The sequence below is a fragment of the Myotis yumanensis genome, unplaced genomic scaffold (assembly GCF_028538775.1).
Source record: "Myotis yumanensis isolate MYYU_CA2020_CCGP unplaced genomic scaffold, mMyoYum1.0.hap1 SCAF_3, whole genome shotgun sequence".
Classification (NCBI taxonomy): Eukaryota; Metazoa; Chordata; class Mammalia; order Chiroptera; family Vespertilionidae; genus Myotis; species Myotis yumanensis.
The window spans coordinates 168,910,825-168,923,777 of record NW_027223754.1 but is presented as its reverse complement, the minus strand read 5'-3'; the positions used below and the strand labels follow the sequence as shown (position 1 = coordinate 168,923,777).

Genomic DNA, 12,953 nt, shown 5'->3' with positions numbered 1-12,953 from the left:
GAAAGGCATGCCACCAGAAATAAGCTGTAGTGTTAGGCCACTAAGGTTTGGGAGTTGTACATTAGTTATTACAGCATAACAGGCCTAACCTAGCGAATACACCTCCCATATTTTGTTAAAGACGACTGTGTTAGAGTCTTGAAGCAATGAATATAGAGATAATCTCTTGTTACTTGGCTGATGGGTGTTTATCCTTTTAGTATATATAGAATAAAGTAAGGAGTTAGAGAAAACAGTCCTAGTACTTATGGACCAAGCCTATGGATACAGGATACAAGGTAGCACAATTTTTTTAATATTTTTTAACTGATTTAAGAGAGAGAGAGAGAAAGAGAGAGAGAGAGAAACATCAATGATGAGAGAGAATCATTGATCGGCTGCCTTCAGCACGCCCCCTGGAAATCGAGCCTGAAACCTGGGCATGTGTCCTGACCTGGAATTGACCTCGTGGATCATAGATGGACGCTCAACCACTGAAACACACTGGCTGGGTGGCAGCACAAATTTGAAATACTCAACTTGATGATGAGTGTTGAGAAATGTATCAATACAATCAAGAGTAAAAATACCCATCCTCCAAAAGTTTCCTCACATGGCTTTATAACGCATTCTGCCTATCCCTCCCTGCTTCAATCTCCAAAAATATCATGTTTTGCTTCCACCACTAAACATTAGTTACATTGTATACCGCATATACTTTGGGGGAGCTGATTTCTTATACTCGGCATAATTACTTTCATATTCATCCATGTTGTAGAAAATCAATAGTTCATTCCTTATTATTGTTGAGTGGTATTCCATTGAAAGGATATAATACAATTAGTTTATCTATCATCTATTGGTGAACTTCTCAGTTGTTTCCTGTTTGGGGCTGTTATAAATAAAGTTGCTATAAATGTGTATTTCCAAGTCTTTGTATAGACATTTACTTTAATTTCTCTGGGTAAATGCCTAAGAGTGAAATGGCCGGGTCATAAGGAAGGTGTATATGTAGTGGTATCTCATTGTGGTTTTAGTGACTAATGACTAATGATGCTGAGCATCTTCTTATATGTGCTTTTTTCCCACCCATGTATCTTCCTTGGACAAGCATCTTTTCACCTTTACAAACAATTTGGATTATTTGTGTTTTAAAGCTTAGAGTTTCTTTTTTCTTTCTTTTTTTAAAATATATTTTTATTGATTTCAGATAGGAAGGGAAAGGGATAGAGAGATAGAAACATCAATGATGAGAGAGAATCATTGATTGGCTGCCTCCTGCACGCCCCCAACTGGGGATCGAGCCCACAACCTGGCAATGTGCCCTTGACTGGAATCGAACCCAGGACCCCTCGGTCCTCAGTCCGACGCTCCATCCACTGAGCCAAACCAGCCAGGGCATAGAGTTTCTTTATATATTCTAGATACAAGTATTTTTCATCAGATATATGCTTTTCAATTATTTTATCTCAGCCTGTGGTTTATCTTTCATTTTCTTAACAGTGTCTGTTGAAGAGCAGACACTTTTTATTTTGATGGAGTCTAATTTATGGATTTTTAAAATGGATTGTGTTTTTATTTATTTATTTTTCTTTATTGATTAAGGTATTACATATGTGTCCTTATCCCCCCATTTTTCCCCCACCGCCCACCCCCACTCATGTCCTCACTCCCCTACTGTCTATGTCCATTGGTTATGCTTATATGCATACATACAAGTCCTTTGGTTAATATCGCCTCCTTCCCCCCCACCCTTCCCTGCCTTCCCTCTGAGGTTTGCTGGCCTGATCAATGATTCTCTGTCTCTGGATCTGTTTTTGTTCATCAGTTTATGTTGTTCATTATATTCCACAAATGAGTGAGATCATGTGATATTTATCTTTCTCCAACTGACTTATTTCGCTTAGCATAATGCTCTCCAGGATTGTGTTTTTGATGTACCTAAGAAAGCTTTGTCAACATGAGGCTGCAGCTACTCTTTGAGATAGTGATTTCCTTTCCCTCACAAATATACCCAGAAACAAAATGCTGGATCATATGGTAATTATATTTTTAGCTTTTTGAAGAACTTCCATACTGGCTTCCATAGAGGCCACCAACAGTGCTCAGGGGTTCTCTTTTCTTCACATCCTTCCTAACATTTATCTCTTGTCTTGTTTTCATAATATCCATTCTAACAGGTGAGATGATATCTCATTGTGGTTTTAATCTGCATTTCCATGATAATTAGTGATGTTGAGCCTGTTTTCATATACCTGTTGGCCATTTGGATGTTTTCTCCTAGGAATTTTGTGATTTCATTTATTATGTTTAAGCCTTTAATCCATTTTAAATTTTTGTGAGTGTTGTAAGATATGGTCCAGATTTGTTTTTTGCATATGAATATCCAGTTTTCCAATATCATTTGTTTAAGATATTACTTTTCTCTCAGTAAATATTATTGGCTCCCTTGTCAAAATTAGTTGACTGTGTGTGTGTGTGTGTATATATATATATATTTCTGGGTTCTCAATTCTGTTTCATTGGTCTATGTATCTGTTTTCATGCCAGTACCATACTGTTTTGATTACTATAGCTTTGTAATATAGTTTGAAATCAGGAAGCATGATGCTACCAGCTTTCATCTTCTTTCTTGAGATTGCTTTGGCTATATGGAGTCTTGTGGGGCCCATGCACATTTTAGGATTGTTGTATCTATTTTCTGTAAAAAATGCCATTGGAATTTTTATAGGGATTGGATTGAATCTATAGATGGCTTTGGGTAGTGCTGACATTTTTAACAATATTAATTCTGATCCATGAACATGAAATACCTTTCAATTTATTTGTATGTTTATTTCATCAAAGTCTTCAGGAACCTCTGGTGGAGGTGGTAGATATTTTAATTATCTTGATTGTGGTTATGTTTTCATGAGTATACAAATATTTCAAAACATCATTTTAGTAGTTTATATGTCAATTATACCTCAATAAAACTTAAAAATAAATTTTTAAAAACACTGCAAACAATTAATAAACTCAGGTCTAGAATTATCTGTCTGGAAGTAGATACAGAATATCAACTCTATTGTATAACCCCATGACCAGAAAATCCCTAAATGTAGCCCAAACTCTGAAACATCTGAAGAGCAATTGTAAGGTCTGGTTAAATTAGGGAACTACAGGACAAAGATGGATAGTCTATCAATTAAAATATGAAATAAATATAATGGAAAGACCGTTATTGGAGAAAACTTTCTAATGGATCTATTGGATATAAACTTGGGGTAGGGAATAATTTTAAGGTGTTTAAAGTATAGAACAGCAATAGCTATCATGATTTTTTAAAGAATAATATGTCATTGACATATAGCATAGTTTGGGAATAGAATAGATGAGAGAAAAATAAGTTACATGAAAATATTGCCAACTCCTTAACTACTATAATAAGTGGAGGAAATTTCTCTTTTTCCAGGAAAATGAAGAACCTTCAATTGGTGGCATTTCACTCTTAATTACAAAGCCCTGGTCTCTGAGTTCATGGAAACGTTCTTGAACTTCTTGGTGGAGATCACTCAGTCCTACTAAGACCCTAGGACAGGGGTGGGCAACCTTTTTGTGATTGCGTGCCAAAACCAGCAAAATCTCTGACTCAAAATTCTTCTGCATGCCAACCCTAATTTTTTGAGAACATGTTATGCCTACTTGATATCTTTTAAGGTGTATGTATGTGAAGAACCTTAGAGAAATAATAAAATTCATTCAAGTGACAAAAACACAATATATGATGATGAAAAATACATTTATTTTTTTAATGTATACATGTACACTGATAGTCCGACAGAAAACTTTATGACTCCGTTTGATATTATCAGTGGGACTTTTGCTGCTGCATCACTGATGACAGAGATTTTACATCTGGTTTATATTTCGTGACCTTAAGAGATATGCATGAGCTACTACTTTCATCCTTCAGGCTACTCCTATTACGAGACTTAACAAAATTCATCACTGAGAACAAAGATTCACAAGCATATGTGGATGAAACCAAAACACTGGTCCGGTCTAGGAAGGCAGGGAGAGTTAAGGCAGAGGCATGGAAATTGCTCTTCCCCTCTCTCATCAATCCATGTCTATGGTCTTTAAGATAACTTGTTATGTAAAATTATTTATTTATCTAAGATGCACCTACACTGAATTTATCTGAAAAATAAAAAAGTCGATATTAAGAAAAAAATTGTAAATGGAAGATTATAAGAGAGGGTTTCGAGTGCCAGCAAAAGTTACTGGCATGCCATGTTTGGCACGCGTGCCAGGGGTTGCCCACCCCTACCCTAGGCTATTTGTTCAGTTTTTCCTGGGTTCTCTAATAGGTTTTACCCAATGCTTACCCTGCTGTGCTTGTTAAAAAGCAATGGCTTTATGTAAACATGTTCAGTTCCCAAAGCAGTATTCCTCTGTTGCTTCATCCCAGAGTATCATCAGTGTGTTAATACAGTATCACAGCTTGATTCCTCGTCAGGTGTTATGATTTCTGTAGTTCAACATGATTTCTGGTTCTTTAGATATTATTTTTTGTTTTGCCTTGAATGAAAATGTTCTGTGATTCAAAATCTGAACACCCTAAGCTGCTTATAATAAACCTAAGTTCTACTGTTTCTATCAAGCTTCTATTGTAGCTGAATTGTTGGATTTCCCTGGGAAAACTGTATTAGAGTAGCCGCAATAACCCAAAACCAGCATTTTATTTAGAAGCAACAACATTCTACCAGCATGTCCTACATTACTTGGGAACTTTCAGATATAATATCTCCCCCTGAAATATGAAGTAAGTACTTAACTAAGACAGTTAGTTGTTCAAGCTATTCAAGTATTTTGCATTTATTTCTATGTATTCTTAACTGTTTGAGTTCAGTAAGTTTCAACCTCACCAACTTAAAAGTATTTTATAGTCAAGGGCACAGTAAATGATAGAAAGGAAATGAATGTCATGTCATTCTGTTTGTCGGGACTCTTTCAACTTCTAGTAATAAAACCCTATCTCAAACTAAGTCCAACAAAATAGAGATTTCACGAGCTTCCATAAATGAAATGTTTGAAGGTTTCTATCTTCAGGCAGAATATCCGTGCGCAAATACGGCTCTCACTCTTCCTATGTTGGACAGCTTTTCTACTATTACTAGAAGTAGTAGCCCACAAGAGCCACACCACGCTGTCTAAAACACCCACAGAAAATTAAGCAACTTTCCCAGTAGTTCTGGCAGATAATCACCAAAGACAACTCTTCCTGAACTAAGCACTATGGCCAAGGGACAGGGCTGCTCTAATTAGTCAGGCCTGGGGCATGCATCCTCTTCTGCATCTGGAAGATAGAGTCTATGCTCAAATCACATGGAATGATGGGATTTGTTAACAGATAGGATGAGAAATGATAAGCACATAATATCACAGATCTTTTCTATAATTTTCAAGATGACAATGTTCTCAAAGAAGTATCTACAAGATATTATTTTTAAAAAGTGTAAAGTTAAATTTATACTCATGTGCCAACATGCAGAAGGCAAATTGTATCTGTGCCATAGATATCAGACACTGTCTTGTAGAGGACTATCAAGAAAAACATTTGGAGGCAGTGAGGTTGCAACTATCTTGCATCCCTTTTTGCTATTTATATTATATACTAGAGGCCCAGTGCACAAAAATTTGTGCACTCAGAGGGGAAGGGGGGGGGTAGTCCCTCAGCCCGGCCTGTGCCCTCTCGCAGTCTGGGACCCCTCGGGAGATAACGACCTGCTGGCTTAGGCCTGCTCCTGGGTGGCAGAGGGCAGGCCCAATCCCTAGGTGCAGCCCCTGGTCGGGCTCAGAGCAAGGCTGATTGGGGAGTTGGGGCACCACTCCCTGTCATGCACAGAGCAGGGCGGATCGGGAGGTTGCGATGCCACCCTCAGTCACGCTCAGGGTAGGGCCGATTGGGGGGTTGGGGCACCATCCCCTGTCACACTCAAGGCAGGGTCGATGGGGAGGTTGCGGCGCCACCCCCTGTCACGCACAGAGCAGGGCCCATCAGGGAGTTGGGGAGCTCCCCCCTGTCACTCACAGAGCAGGGCCGATAGGGGAGTTAGGGCACCGCCCCCTGTCACACACAGAGCAGGGCGGATCAGGGGGTTGGGGCGCCGCCCTCTATCACCCACAGAGCAGGGCCGATCAGGGGGTTGGGGCGCCGCCACTATCACACTCAGGGCAGGGCCGATGGGGAGGTTATGGCTCTACCCTGTCACACACAGAGCAGGGCCTGTGTGTGTGTGTGGGGGGGAGGGGGGGGTTGGGGCGCCGCACCCTGTCACACACAGAGCAGGGCCGATCAGGGGGTTGGGACGCCGCACCCTGTCACACACAGAGTCGCAGGATGATCAGGGGGTTGGTCGCTGCCCCCTGTCATGCTGATCCAGTGCCAGGAGGCCTCGCAGCTCCGCTGATCCTAGTGCTGGGAGGCATATTACCCTTTTACTATATGGGATAGAGGCCTGGGGGCCGGCTGGTTTGCCCTGAAGGGTGTCCTGGATCAGGGTGGGGGTCCCCACTGGGGTGTCTGGCCAGCCTGGATGAGGGTATGATGGCTGTTTGCAGCTGGTCACACACCCTTCAGGGTGGGGGTCCCCACTGGGGTGCCTGGCCAGTCTGGGTGAGGGGCTGAGGGCTGCTTTCAGGCTGGTGATTGACTGAAGCTCCCAACCGCTCCTTTTTTTCTTTTTTCTTTTTTTCTTTATTCCCGGCCAGCTTTAGCTCTGGCTCTAGCTCTGAGGCTTCCACTGCTGAAAACAGGTATCTGGTTTGTTTGCGTTCTATAATCAAAACAATGTATAACTCCAGCTCTGAGATCCCGGCGGTTGAAAGCTGGTTTCTGGGGTTTTGTTTAGCTTCTATATTTGTTACAAAGTTTCAAACTGCCAGGTCAGAGGCCAGCAGCGGCAGGCGGGGAACGTTGGAGTCCGCCAGTCACTGGAGCAAGCAAGCCTCCCTGTTCGCTTCAGTGCATGGCTGCCAGCCACCATCTTGGTTGTCAGTTAATTTGCATATACTCACTGATTAGCCAATGAAAAGGGTAGCGGTCGTACGCTAATTACCATCTTTCTCTTTTATTAGTGTAGATACTGCCAAACTGAACTTCCTAAAGCACTGCCGGGTAGCTCCTCAATTGTTATGTGATAAGGCAGAGGCATCTTAGTCTGAAGATAATCAGATAGAATTCTCTTCGATTCAGTCAATAATACATATAGCTTACAACCCTAGTCCCTTTAAGCTTTAGTTCACTCACTTGTAAAATTAAGTATAACGCCTGCTTTAGTGGATGTTGGAGAATTAAATGAGCCTATCACAGCATCTGGCGCATAGCAGATGCTCAACAAGAGCTGTTCTTAGTAGTATTGCTCATATTCCTTCACAGCCTTCTTCACAGTATTCTCTTGTCTGATCTTCCCAATATTGTCCTCACTAAGCGTAAGTTTGGAAAAAGGCAGGGATCCTGGCGGTTTTATTCACTGATAGCTTCCTGGAACTTAGAACTGTACCATAGTAAGTGCTCAATAAGCATTTATCAAATTAATGAATAAATTAATTGCCTATCTTATCTCCCAGCTCAAGTAGTTCATTGATTGAGGAGAGGATCCCTGTTCAATTCATTTTATATTACCCCAGATTCTTAGGTTAGCACCTAGAGTAAATAAATATTTGTTGAATGAATGACTAAATGAATGAAAACCCAAACAATTGCCTTCTCAAGTATTCCATTTTCACTTCTCAAGCACTAATATAGTCAATGAACATTTTAACTGCATTCACAATCATCATTCCCAGCATTTTAAGCTCCATATTCAGAAGGGAAAATGCTACAAATAATATGCCTTCATGTTCAACCAAAAACACATACAAATTAAAGTTAAAAGCACAAGGAGTGGCTTTTATGTTGTTCAATGGCATTAAAAATTTAAAGGTTGCTCAATGATTTGGAGTGCTTTTTTCTTAAACTTGTCTGCTTTTCAATACCATACAATGAAAGTAAAGCATGTATTTAATAAAACATTTCTGAAGTCAGAGCATATTATTGAATGATCAATAAAATGTGCTTTTTAACTTATATGCAGGCTGATATAATCAGCTTTTTAATGAATCCCTAGACTGCAACAGAAAGTTTTATAAATCTCAAATAGTGAGATTTTTATGAAAATTATTAGCATACTTGTTCACCAAAGAACTTTACACCATTTTCTGGGATTTTTAACTGTTGTAATGAGGCAAAAATTACAAAGAAGCTTAAAGCCTAAACTTTATTGGCAATATATAGAACAAAAATCCATTTAGCCATCACTTAAGTCATCCCCCAAGCACTTATATATTGGATAAAAATGATTAAATAAGGAAGAGATTACCTGTTTTCTCCAGATCCTAATGGGACTGTGTACTTGAACAAGATTTGAACCCTGTTAGCCAATTTACTAATGGAAAAAAATGACCTCCCACCTTTAAAAATTAAATGGCCCTTTGGAGACTTACTAAAAAGAAGGGTTGCCCAACATTGCTAATCATACAAAATAACATCTTGATGGACTAGTATATGAATAATAAACATCTGCATCGGTTGACTTAAAATATACATTGATTTGAAAATGCAGTGGAAAGTTTCTGTAAAAATGTGTGTTTTATTTCAAAGAATGTAAACCATAAGAACACATTTTGATACTGTTCTAAAATTTAATTCAGTTGTCTGAAATAAAGCTCAGAGAAGTCTATCTTTCTTCCTGATATGGGGCTGCAGTTGACCCTCGAAAATGTGCATGTAACTTTTGACTCCACAAAAACCTAGCTACTTACAGACTACTGCTGACCAGACGCTTACTGAAAACATGAACAGTCAGTTAACACATATTTTGCATGTTATATGTATCATATACTGTATCCTTACAATAAAGTAAGCCAGAGAAAATAAAATATAATTAAGAAAATTATAAGAAAGAAAAAAATACATTTGTAGTACTGTATGTATTTGTTGAAAAAAAAATCTGCATATAAGTGGACCAACACAGTTCAAACCCATGTTCCTCAAGAGTCAACTGTCCATAGAACTTTCCAGTGGATAGTTTTGTCCTGAGGTCAACTGACTCAGAATAGGTCTATTAATGAGATTCAGAAAGTTCCTGGAATTGTGCTCAAAGTTTTGTATGTACAGACATGTATTTTTCCAGAAAACAGTGTCTCAATCTTGGCAGTATTGACATTTCGGGCCAGATAATTCCGTGGGAGCTGTCCTATGTAATGTAGGGTATTTGGCATTATCTCTGACCTCTACCCATGAGATACCACTAGCAAAGCCCCAACCATGACAATCAAAAATATCTCCAAATATTACAAAGGTCCCTGGAAAACCACTCATGTAGAGAGAGGCTCCACTGTTTTTACCAGATTCCCAAACAGCTTAAGAGCTACTGCTTTAGTGTATAGAACAAGAGTCCTAATCACCTCCCCAGTGTACCCCATAGATAAGCACGCTGGTCTGGCCTTTGGGATTCCCCCCAAAATGAAACACATTGCTGTTATTCTTGCACAGGCAGATCCATGGGTGTCCCTATCCCATCCTCCCCTCTGAGAATTGCAATAACCTAAAGACCTGTTTTTCTAAAAATCTTTGACTAAGATCTCCCAATTGTTGATGGCTTCAGAAAGTCTAAGGATTGTGTTTAAAGTCAGGAAGTTATAAGCCTTCTAGGTTTGTTAAGGTTTGTTGCTCATCTTGTTTTGATTCCCCACCAAACAACCAGTGCCTGACTTGTGTAATCCATACATACTTGGTTGATGATTGGATAACTGCACTGTGAAACCAACAGCATCTGTGAGGGCTTATTCTTAATTAAAAGACCCATAGTGTGAAATACAGTGGGGCCTTGACTTACGAGTGTCCCAACTAAGGAGTTTTTTGAGATACCAGCTGTCTCTCGGCCGATTTTTTTCATTGAGTTGATAGAGTAATTTGAGTTAATGAGCTCCTTAACGAGTTCCGTCTCGGAACGAATTAAACTCATAAGTCAAGGCCCCACTGTATTCCTGCAGTCACTCCCTCCCAAAGTTCTGATTTTCTCTGCCTGTCTGCTGGAAGCCTGTTGCCTCTGAGATCCAGCCCAAGAAGAACAGAGCCCAGTAAGTCTATTCCACACCATTAATTTGGACTCATTGGAAGTCGGTTCATTCTTTGCTCCCTGTAGGTTCAGCCCCATGTGAAAGTCACAGGTGATCCTGAAGGCATATAACATCTCAAGTATCCTCATCACCTCCACTGGAACCCTTGTGGGCTGTGAGATAGTTCTTATGCTCTGCTTTCCTTTAGCCAACTAATCCATGGCTTTAACCTACTTTCCTCTTCCTTTCAAAACCCACCACCGACTGTCCTTGATATTCTTTTCCACATCTTTTCCTTTTTTCTTTTTCTTTTCCAAATCTAATTCTGATGAAATACAATCTCTCTTATGCCACACACACACACACACACACACCTTTCTTGCCTATGCCTACCCCACGCAGACTGTATTAAAACAAACATTTAGCTACACACTATTTCAGGAGACCCCTAAAACATAAGGACATAAAAAGGTTAAAAATATAAGTCTGAAATACTACTCTACAAAGAGTTGATATAACAAAAGGGACTCCAAGTACAATCACAACACCAGAGCTAAAGAGGTTTGCTACATGACAAAAGGTTTGATTCACTGGGAATACAAATCTAAATTTACATGTACTAATAAAATAACTTCAAAATATGTGAAGCAAAATTTGACAGAACTATATAGCAACTTGACAAATCCTGTTGCAGTGAGATTTTTGTCATAACATTCTCAGTAATTGGATCAAACAAACCCTAAATTAATAAGTACACAAAGATTTGGTAATAATGTATCAAGCTCTATCTAACATACATAGTATATATTACAAACTCTGTCCATCCAATACACCCTCTAATAAAATATTTTACACAAACTCCCCTATGTAACTTCTAACTTCTTCCTATCTGCTCTCTCAATTGATTTCCTTCCTACTTCACTGAAAAATTGTAAGCAGTATGCATTTCTCCAGACTCCCTCTACCACATCTACCCACTTGACCTCTACACCCATACTCTGCATTCCCATGTTCATTATTGATGGACTGTCTGTGATTAAATATAAAGCCAGTCTGTGCCCTTGTGTCCTGGACCCCATCCTCCCCTTGCTTCTTTTTGTTAACAGTCCTTTCTCTCCTGTTTCATTCTAATGCATCATTCCTATTCACATTCCCATTAGCATGACCCGTCCTGTCCTGCAAATACTCCTCCATGCTTGTAACTACAGTCTCCCAACACCTCTAATCTGGTACTCTCAACCTATTCTAGACCAGCTTTCACACCCATCATTCCACTGAAACTGTTCTTGTTGAGATTTCCATGGCTAAATCCAATGGTTTTTTATGATTTCCCATCTTACTATGCCGGTGTTAGCACCGATCCAGTTTATGACTTTCTCCTTCTTCATTAGCTCCTAGGACACCCATGCACTTGGTTTTCCTTCTACCCCAATGTTTGGTCCTTTTCAGTTTCTTCGTGGTTACTCATCTTCTCTCAGACCTCAGGGCTTAGCCCTTGGCCCTCTTCTCTTCTCTTCTCTTTTCTTCCCATACTCACTCCCTTGACATCCTCATCCAGTCTCAGGGCTTAAATGCTGTCTATATGAAAATGACTCCTAAATGTATATCTCTAGCCAGGCCTCTCTCCTGAAGTCTAAGTTTGTATATCCAATTACCTACTGAACATCTTCACTTGAAGAACGCATTAACAACATGAACTCACCTTGCCACCACCACCAAGTTCCATTCTTAGTGCTCGAATGCCCCAACCTGAAGCTGAAGAAGCCACACTCTAAGGCACATGCCCTCTGCTATGACGGTGTATGCTCTATTGGTGGTGTCTTACTTTCTGATCACTGGAGGAATAATTTATGATGTTATTATTGAACCTCCAGAGACCAGTGGCTTTTTTGGCCTAGAGAGTAAATGGACAATATATTATGGAAGGACTCACATCCAACTTTCTGTTCACAATGGGAGTTTAGGTTTCATGATCCTAGACTGAGCCAATGCACCAAACATTCCAAAACTCAGTAGATTTCTTCTTCTACTCACTGGATTCATCTGTGCCCTATTACGTCTTCTCATGGCTAGAATGCTCATGAGAATGAAACTGCTGGGCTATCTGATGAATTAGAGTGCCTTTTGAGAAGAAATCTGTGGATACTAGATTTGCACCTGTTAATAAAGTTTTAAAAGTTGTACCAAACCTCTGATATAAAATATGTAAAAGGATGAAAAGTAGCAGAAAAGAAGCATCTAGTAGAAAGCATGGGAAGCATATTAAGCTCAGACTAGAATATCTTCTTGGTATCATAGAGACAAGCTTATCACAGTATTTTTTCCTGGTCCTATACTGTCATACCAATGATGGCAAATGGCATTCTCTTCTCAGTTTTTCATGTATTAAAGAAAATATATTCCATTTATACAAATATGATACTTAACAGAGTGATTATTTTTTGCAAACCACTTAACATTTTTTGGAGATGACATTCCTGACTTTTAAGAATTGATGTAAAATTAAAAACCAAGATCCCAAAGGTTGAGAACTCTGGACAGCTGATCAGCTTTACCTGTGCTGCTTTGCCTTTAAGCAGAGTGTAACTGTGTATTAGTTCAGATATGTATGTAACACTGTTTCCTAAACAATAAGGTATATGGAAAAAACAGAAATAATTAATGTTTTAATTTTAAAAAAACCACAAACTCAATATGTTTAAGATTTCTGATCTCCCTCCCAAGAACCTAACTTACCCACAGACTTCCCTTTCTTAATTTCATTCCTTTATGAGCCCAGGCCTAAAAACGTGGAGTTGTCTTTATCCCCTCTCTCTCTTACCACTTTT

The 12,953-nt window shown here is 39.3% G+C and overlaps 1 pseudogene; it reads left to right on the top strand.

The window, feature by feature from the left end:
• The first annotated feature begins 11,817 nt into the window (after positions 1-11,817).
• LOC139006442 (oligosaccharyltransferase complex subunit OSTC pseudogene) lies at positions 11,818-12,241 on the top strand (annotated as a pseudogene).
• The last annotated feature ends 712 nt before the right edge of the window (positions 12,242-12,953 follow it).